The 6000-nt window shown below is 40.1% G+C and overlaps 1 protein-coding gene across 2 annotated transcripts in view; it reads right to left on the reverse strand.

Annotated features, from left to right (window-relative positions):
• ddx6 (DEAD (Asp-Glu-Ala-Asp) box helicase 6) overlaps positions 1-5713 on the reverse strand; it is a 51708-nt gene extending 45995 nt beyond the window's left edge. Inside the window, exon 1 of one of the 2 annotated variants that reach the window (XM_076281934.1) lies at positions 5591-5713. The gene's annotated coding sequence lies outside the window, so the exon portion shown is untranslated. Of the gene's footprint in view, positions 1-5391; positions 5553-5590 lie in introns of those variants that run through there. The other variant, XM_076281935.1, reaches the window with a different exon arrangement.
• Between the last annotated feature and the right edge of the window lie 287 nt (positions 5714-6000).

Raw genomic sequence — 6000 nt, forward strand, 5'->3', positions numbered from 1 at the left:
ACACCCAGGCAAATACATTATAACGGCAGACTGTCGATGTAAATGTCTGTGTTGATAGTTTTATATTTCTAACATTATTCTATCCTTGCATTTCAATGATTGCATAACATTTTGAGGGACTAGTTTCTTAGCAGTGGTTAGTAGTACTGCGTCGAAAAGTAAACAGAGAAGCACACTCCAATCAGGATACTGTCGTGGAAAATGTCTACCCTGGAAATCCAGAGTTCTCGCGAGAGCACAATGGAATGAGCAATGATGCAGGTTACTTTTACCCCTTGCATCCCGGGGAACCAATCAAATCGGCATATCTGATATATGCAGGCCAGAGGCGAGCTAAACTGATGACGACAGCGCTGCAACGTTGGAGGTCAGTAAACATTGGTCATAGTGTTATCCAATTGTGTCGAAGTGCGGAATCATTCAGAGTAAACATTGGTCTAGTTATCCAATTGCATGCAGTGAGATTTTCAAATGCATGCTTGGTGCCGCCTCTCGAGGGCCATTACATTGTTCGTGGCCAGACCCTTAATACACTATACACTATATTTTATACTCCTCAGCCCTTGAGAAGTGCCACACTCTCACGCTATCTCCATCAACACCCTTCACCAATCAGTACCAAGCAGGGTCGCTTACATTGGTGGAAACCATCTTCCCATCATGCATAAAACTATATGCAAACCTATGTAATGCATAGGTAACATATGTAAAATAGTGTAACCCTAAGTTTTTCTGGTTCCTTCCAGTTTGGTGAAATAAGGCCTTCTTATCTTATTCTTTTCCTAGCTGGACAGGCCCTAACTCATAAGGCACAGTGGCCTCCTCATCCCTGTCCTGTCCTCACCAGCTTGATAACACCCCCTCTCCCTTAACCATGTAAGGAGGAGATCCTCTCATCCTGGTACCCCCAGTACTTTTCCACTCACCCCACTATTCTGACAGTTGGTCTGGCCTACACAAGATACAATGACCTCACACTGCTCACAGCAAATGCAGTGGCATTAAGACTTATGACACTCATGACTACATTCTTCTAAAACATGAAAACCCATGCAATAGTATAAACCCAGTGTTTCCCCTACAATGTATTCATCAGCGGCGCAGCGCCGCTCCTGGAATTCCAGCGCCACTGCAAAAAAAGTTGCCTAATTAAAAAAAAAAAAAATAGACGCAAGTGAACTTCAGGAACAGCTGCCGTTCGTTCAGGTTTCATGTCAACAAATAATAGTAGGCTAACGTTGAAGGCGCAGTCGGGGATTCCACAGGAAATCACGCTTGTTTGTGTTTATGTTTAAGTTTATTAGCAGACGCAATTTTGTGCCAAAAAAACGTAGGCTACAGTATGTTAACCAAGGAACCAAATTAAACACGCCAGCGAGATAGCTCGCCCCTACCTTCAGTAGCCTATTCCCAGATAAATTCCATGCATTGTTTCGTTTTTGTTTGTGATACAGGCAATGCTTTCAAGCCCTGTGTTGCTAACATACCTAGGCTGTGAAACTAAGGTCTAGCTAGCCTATTGGTGGGTTTAATTGAATTTGAGTAATAGGATACGCAACCATTTACATCTGAGATAGTTTGTAATTCCTGTAGAGCTCACCAAATTTATAGATTAGATACAAGACACTTATCTGCTATAATCCAAGATAGATTTTCTTCGAGTTTTTGACCATTTATTTTACCAAATGACATGGGAAACAGAATTCATTTCATCCACATATTCTTATGCACCATGCACAACAACGCTACTAAGTTAGCTTAAAACCGTGAGAATCAAGCAAGCGTCACGGGCCGTCACGGCATTAAAGTTACAGGCACTCAATTCGACTTGCACAGCACCAATACAGTGTAATGACATGAAAGAGAAGTTTATATAGTTTATACAGTGCTGTGCAAAAGTTAAGACACCCATGCTGAAATTGACTAAAGGGAGGAACAAAAAACATTTTTTGCCTTTTGTCTTAATGCCTTAATTAAAAAATGTTATTATATATAAATGTCTTAACTTATGCACAGCACTGTATATTCTAAATAGTAATAGTTTGTAGCCTACAGTGGCCTACAATGTACAGTTGTAAAGTGGCTAATACTAATAATGTAAATGAAAAAGGTGAAAGAAAAACATGAATAATCCTGTTCAAGTACTGCAATAATCATGCTTTGTAAATGCTTGTGTTAATGGTTATGCCATAATTTGTAGCTCAATCTGTCCATTTCTTTCACAAAATCCACCAGAAGTCACCATTTAAGGAGTCATGTTTTCAAATTTTTCTCTTTTCTTGGGGGGGGGGGCTTCCTACGATCAACAGCACCGCTGCTGGAAAAAAATCTAGGGGAAACACTGATAAACCTTTATGAAACCCATGATAACATCCCTTCACATCCTGAAAACCCACCACAATACCTAGTAAAATCCTAGGTAATATCAGTCCGCTGCTGCCATAGTACTTTGTTTTTTACACCGATATCATTTATGAACTGAAACAGTTATTTTAAAACAGGTATTTACACAGATGTTTGCATTTTTAAAACAAATTATTTTGATTTCCCCTGGTTTCAGAGAGGCTACTACTACAATACTAAAATAAGATGTGGATTTTGAAACAACTGTTTTTATACAGAAAATAAAGTTTGTTTTGCTTTAATAAATGACTTAATCTTTTTTAATGTCAATTCAGATAGCTGATTCTATGCCTCAGCAGAGCCCGTCTACGGAGAGCCCGGCCACTCCGTATTAAAGGAGAAGTTCGGTGTGAAATTGACCTTAGCTGTACTGAAAGATGTTGCTGAGTACTTACATGTGTCCAATAGGCACCTTCGCTCACCCCCTAGCATTCCGAATTACGCCGTTTTTAGCCGAGTAGCTGTGGGGGGCATAGCGTAGCCTATGCAGCTAAATCGCTATTTTTACACAATTAAAAAGGTTCCAAGACCCTCAGAAGTCTACCAATGCAGTGTGGAGTTACTTGGAACCTTTTTAGTGCTGTAAAAATAGCGATTTAGTTGCATAGGCTACGCTATGCCCCCACAGCTACTCGGCTAAAAACGGCGTAATTTGGAATGCTAAGGGGTGAGTGAAGGTGCCTATTGGACACATGTGAGTACTCGGCAACATCTTTCAGTACAGCTAAGGTCAATTTCACACCGAACTTCTCCTTTAAGTCCCATTGTACCGAATTTTGGTTGCAGTTCCACCAGATTTCCACTGGGGGCGATCGCCATGAGTGCAGAATGAATGGGAGTCAATGGAGCTAGACGGCTAAATTTGTCTCTCACCTGATTGTCGTTGACAAATCTCAGATTTGATTGTAGTTTGTATAACTTCAGCATGGGTTATAGGTCAAAAGTTGAATGAGCGAGTACTTATGTCCTTTTGTTTTCTTACAGGTTGGGTCGTTGTTGCCCATAACACGCTAGCATTGTGCTAATGAGTGACGTCATTGACATGTTTGAAAGGCTTTTAAGAACAATTAAGTGACTTTAAAAAAATATAATACTCAACCAAGTGTATTTTCTTTGCCTCCCCTTTCGAATACAATATTCAAATGAATATTCCATAGACCTCCATGCACTCGTGGACGAGCGCCCTCATGTGGAACCACAGAAGGAACTGCAACCAGTTCAGAAACCGGAAGTTCTCCCCTTATTAGACATTCTCTGGCCTCAGCCACCTATAGCCTCATGACCTTTAACCTCTACCTGTGACCCCATGATCTTCAATGCCTTATCAGTTAATTTAGGCTTAATTAACTGTGTTGGGTTTAATGAGGATCCTTCAATCTGCTTGAGAGGTATAAAACAAACATTGCATGTCAAGTATGACCTCACGTGACCTTGACCTTTGACCCCAAGACATTAAACACCTACTAATTTCATCAAGAACTTATGGTGAGTAAGTAAATCAGGTTTGGTAAATATCTTTTACCAGTATAGGAGATATCAGCTAATATCTATATGTGATAATATACAATTTTGGCCTAATAATCATTATACCATGGTCTATTCAAAGCTGTATATATTTTTTCTGGTACAAATCTGCACTGTAGGCACCTGAAATTCTTAATCTACATGAAATTACGGTTCGATTGATACCAAATAACCTTTTGCTGTATTTACTTCCACCTTCAAACCTAATTCGCTCACACTACTACCACACATGAAAATCCGCATACTGTTGCTTTAAACTGGCATGCTGCTTGACCGCGAAGTCTGCAGGTTTCATTTACTGTCTATGGTTTCATATTTGGTAGAAGCTAGGCTAACGTTTAACATTTGACGTCTTCAGTCCACTGGGTAAGGTTAGCTAGCATGCGGGCTACTTCTAATCAAAATGGCCTCATGTGATGTCCAATCTGTCCGATTTTACTCGACCATAAAGGCAAACTTCCATCAGGTGGCCCATGTTATAGTTCAGACTTTAAGTCAACAGTAAATTTGCTTCTAGCGACGACTAATGTTATATTGTCATCTAACGTTAGCTGATTGGATGACACCAAATTTTGATTGCGTTAACATTAGCCACGTTATAAGTTACGTCCTTTACATGACAGACTGGAAACTAGGTTGTGTCTAGGTTACGCTAGACGATATTTTCTACCAGATAACCTTAGAAATGTTACATTACTCACACTTTATCAACGCCATATTAACGTTATCTCCAGTGGTAGTTGTCAAATGAGACTGCTAAAGCTTAATCTAACGTTAAGTCAACCAACACGGTCTGTGACCAGTTAACGTTAGAACTAGAAGCTAACTTAGCAACTTGCTGGCCTTGCCTCCGTCCAAGATAACCAAGTAAGGTAAGGTTGAAGTTGCATATCACATGCGCAACGCTTAATTTCACACTACAATGAGAATCAATACAAACATGCAGTCATTAACAACCAACCACTTTTTCCAATGTCCGTCAGTGTGACGTTAGCCAAGTTCACTATATGACGTTACCTAGATAGCTATGCTAACGTTAACATAACGAACGTTAACGTTAGTTAACGTGAAGTTAACGTTACACGTCTTCAAGTTAACGCTACCCTTTCGATACAGAGTTTTTAAATCGCAGCAATGTAATGTTATTTTACCTGTCTTAATTACTTAAACGAGCATTGCATTTAGTAAACAGTGTGGACATTGACCTTAACCTACAATTAAACGAAATCCAAGTCAACGTTAGCCATGTAGATAACGTTATCCTGCGTAATAGCTAACGTTATCCGTAGTTGTTTTAAGTTAGCTTTCAAGCTAGCCCACCAGTGGGGTGTACGTTTACAGAACACCGAGTCGGGTGCATGACATTATCAAATAAAGTAAGCAAGTTACTCGGCCTGGAGTATTGTCTACTACGAAATGGTTTGAAAGACAGCTGGTGGGTGCATCTATCATAATATCACTTACTGGAGACCAGCTTGCTTGCACGCCAGTTAGCAGCACGTTAGCCGTAGAGCAAAATCGAGGCAGCAACAACGTCATACGGAAAATATAAAGCTAATGTTGGCTAGTTGTTAGCTAGCTTGAATGTAATTGAAATTATATAACGAATTAGAGTTGTGTGTGAAGCACTGGCTGATCGAACCTTCGGTGTTGCACTACTTACCACAGATGTCCAGGATTTAGTGTTTTTTTTTGTTTGTTTGTTTTTTTTAATTATGTCTATGCAACTATCTTCCTAGAAACGTCACAGCGTTCGTGCAGTGTGTTTTTCAGAACTATGCCGAACAGCAAACATGGCTACCCCTCGTCTTTAAACCCTCCCACTGGATGTCACCTGACAAGAGGGCTCCGTTCGCAAACTCCGCAGTAGGGGACCAAACCTTGAAGGTGTAGCCCAACCAGAACCCCATTTCTAAGGGACATCTTTATATTATAACGGTACACAGCTTCATTACTTGAGTAAAAGTACAGATACCCCTTGCTAAATTTTACTCAAGTAGGCCTACAAGTAAAAGTACAACAGTCAGATGTCTAGCCTACTTAAGTAAAAGTACTGAAGTACTTTTTTTTTTA

Source organism: Alosa pseudoharengus, unplaced genomic scaffold, assembly GCF_046254945.1.
Source record: "Alosa pseudoharengus isolate Yale_2024_CS ecotype anadromous, Long Island Sound unplaced genomic scaffold, YU_APseudo_1.1 YU_APseudo_1.1_scf_13, whole genome shotgun sequence".
Lineage (NCBI taxonomy): Eukaryota > Metazoa > Chordata > Actinopteri > Clupeiformes > Clupeidae > Alosa > Alosa pseudoharengus.